Source organism: Panthera onca, chromosome B4 (assembly GCF_046562875.1).
Source record: "Panthera onca isolate mPanOnc1 chromosome B4, mPanOnc1 haplotype 2, whole genome shotgun sequence".
In the NCBI taxonomy this organism is placed as follows: Eukaryota; Metazoa; Chordata; class Mammalia; order Carnivora; family Felidae; genus Panthera; species Panthera onca.
In genome coordinates, this window is record NC_138345.1 from 25,891,550 (window position 1) to 25,895,068 (window position 3,519).

A 3,519-nucleotide genomic window follows, 5' to 3' on the forward strand; every position below is an offset into this window, starting at 1 on the left:
TACACATTTTATTACCTACCTATTAATTTAGAATATGAATGGTGTAAGCCTGTCAGAATTATTATAGCTAGAAGACTCTGTCATAGTATTTCTTGCGTGTGTATATATAAAATCAACATTTATTGTGCACTTGAATCATAATACATATTTTACAATATAGTGTCAGATCATTTAACTCTCAAAGAATTCTGCGAGGCATGTATTATCATTTGCTTTAAAAAAAATTTTTTTTAAATGTTTATTTATTTTTGACAGAGAGAGAGACAGAGCCTGAGCGGGGGAGGGGACGAGCGAGAGAGGAAGACACAGAATCTGAAACAGGCTCCAGGCTCTGAGCTGTCAGCACAGAGCCTGACGCGGGGCTCGAACTCACAGACCGCGAGATCATGACCTGAGCCGAAGTTGGATGCTCAACCGACTGAGCCACCCAGGTGCCCCTATCATTTGCTTTTTCAAAAAAAATGTTTGTTTATTTTAGAGAGAGAGAGACAGAGAGAGAGAGAGAGAGAAGAGAGAGCATGAGCAGGGGAGAGGCAAAGAGAGAGGTGGAGAGAGAATCCCCAGCAGGCTCCACACTGCCAGCATGGAGCCCAACACAGGACTCGATTCCATGAACCATGAGATCATGACCTGAGCCGAAGTCAAGAGTCCAATGCTCAACCAAATGAGCCACCCAGGTGTCCCTATCTTTTCCTTTTTACAGAGGAGGACTCTGGGGCATAAAAAGGGTGAGTACCATGCCAAACGTCCAACAGCTGGTACATCCACCCAAGATATGAACCCATTTGTGTCTGGCTACAAAGGCTATGCTCATGGCACTGTGAGAGTTCTACTTAATTTAACTCTATGTGTTCAAATTCCAGTGTTCTGAAATGTACTGTTCTAATTCCTGAGTTCAGCAATGATACGGCCCGCATAGCACACATTATAAATCTTCAGCTGGAGTAAATCTGCCACTCAGAAGTAACAGGAAAAGGTTACACGCTCGAGATGTTCCATTATGTAACATCATACATTTGTGAAACTAAAATCACACAGGAAATAATGTAGCTAAAGTCTGCTAAAAACTTGGCCACGCAAACAATTTTAATCTCCTTTCTTAGAACATCAGTTTTTCAAGTACTTTCAAAGAAATAGTTTCCATTTGAAAAGAGACCCACGTGGACACATTTTTTAAAAGACATACGTGTAAAGTAACTGGAATTTAATTTAAAGTCTATCTAGGAGCAAAGGAAAAGCAGAGGGCTCTTCTCAAACATCTGAACTCAGCTATACGAATACAAGTGGGGCTGAGAGAGACCTGTGTGTGTGTGGTGGGGGGGGGGGGGGGGGAGTGGGTCATGAGTATGGCTGGTGGGAGGGGGTGATAAGGGAGGACAGAAGAAACAAAGTGGAGGAAGACGAACTTCTAAAACCAAGTTTCAGAACAACTGAAGAAGAGACTGAGTAAAATCTCCAGTTCAAAACACTAAGTGTAAGAAAAACTTGATGGAAAGAAAACAGAAGAAAACAAACGTAGGTGGAGTTTTTTTTCTCCCCTAAACACTCAACCAGCTGTTCAGCCCAACGGCTGAATCCAGGATGAGACCATGGTGGTGGGATCTGATTGAAGCTGATGTTTTGTTTCTTTTTCTTTAGTTGCCAAGTAACACCTCCATCTCAATGTTCTTTTCCATTACCCTCAGGGTTTATATTCAGGTCTATGTGCTGGGTGTTTGTTCTTAGACATACAATTCTGTACCTTAGTAGAAATACAAACGTACGGGAGTTAAATATTTTGTGAAGTTCTAATATTAAATGTTTTCCCTTCATGAACATCGATTTCTCCCCACCTTCCTCTCTTTATGACTATAAACATTTTGTCCAAATAGCTAGATCCCTGGCAAAAGGAATTATTTTAAGTTAAAGAGAAAGTGAGATTATGTTCAAGAAGACAGACTGAATACATGCATTGTCTTTCTCCCTTTTCCAAAATAGTATTGAAATGGAATAAAACATGTTTCAATTCTATTTGTTACCCATTGTTGTATAGCAACTTATCCCCAAACTTGGAGGCTTTTAACAACAAGTAGTTTTGGAACCTCACAGTTTGTGTGGGAGTTAAGGAGCAGGTCAGCTGGGAGCTTCCAGCTTAGGGTCTCTCACGAGGCTGTCATCAAGATGTCATGGGGGCGCCTGGGTGGCTCAGTCTGTTGAGCGTCCGACTTCGGCTCAGGTCATGATCTCGCGATCCGTGAGTTCGAGCCCCACGTCGGGCTCTGTGCTGACAGCTCGGAGCCTGGAGCCTGCTTTGGATTCTGTGTCTCTCTCTCCCTCCAACCCTCCCCCACTCACACTCTGTTTCTCTCTCTCAAAACTAAACATTAAAAAAAAATTTTAAAAAAAAGATGTCACAGATGAGTGGAGGCTGAAGTCTTCTGAAAACTGGATGACTTAGAGGGTCTACTGTCAAGCTCCCTCAAGGCTCTGGGCAGGAGGCCTCAGTTCCTCACCACATGGGCTTCTCTACAGGGCGGTCCTCCTGACATGGCACCTGGCTTCCCTCAGTGAGCCGGACCCAAGCCATAAAGCGCAAGATGGAAACCACCATGTCTTTTATGACCGAGCCTTAGAAGTCACATGCTATCATTTCTGCCGTCTTCTGTTAGCCACACAGATTAACTCTGATACAGTTGGAAGAGGACTATATACATAAGGATGGGAATATCAGGATGAGGAGGTCACTGGGGACTATCTTGGGGGCTGGCTATGACAGAAAGATAAATCCCAAACAGCAAAGTAAAAGGGAGATTTTAGCCATCAGAAGATTATCTATACAGGGGCGCCTGGGTGGCGCAGTCGGTTAAGCGTCCGACTTCAGCCAGGTCACGATCTCGCGGTCCGTGAGTTCGAGCCCCGCGTCAGGCTCTGGGCTGATGGCTCGGAGCCTGGAGCCTGTTTCCGATTCTGTGTCTCCCTCTCTCTCTGCCCCTCCCCCATTCATGCTCTGTCTCTCTCTGTCCCAAAAATAAATAAAAAATGTTGAAAAAAAAATTAAAAAAAAAAAAGAAGATTATCTATACAAATATAGAGTTTTTGAATGATAGAAAGCAAATGAAACTAGAGAATATTTAGAGATAAATAAAAATGAGAATCCTAGATACAATAATCTAGGGATGTAGTCAAATTAATACTCAGAGGAAAATATATAGCCTTAATTTATTACTAGAAAACCCAGAATGTGAGGAACTGTATTAAGTAAGCATTCAACTCAAGTAATTACGAAAATTCATATTAATTTCAGCCTTTACCTGGCGTACGAGTTTTTAAAAGTACTTTTGAATAATAAAACCCAAAACTGCTTCCACATAAAGGCCAAAAACTAGCAAAGCTTTTGAAAGCCTAGTCAAGAGCAAGAGAGAAGATACACATAAAAACTAAAAGAAGCCAATCCACAAATTATGAGAAATAACAAATCATTGTGTTAAGCCACAATGTTTTGTGGTAGTTTTATCCACAGCAATAGAGCAACTGAAATAC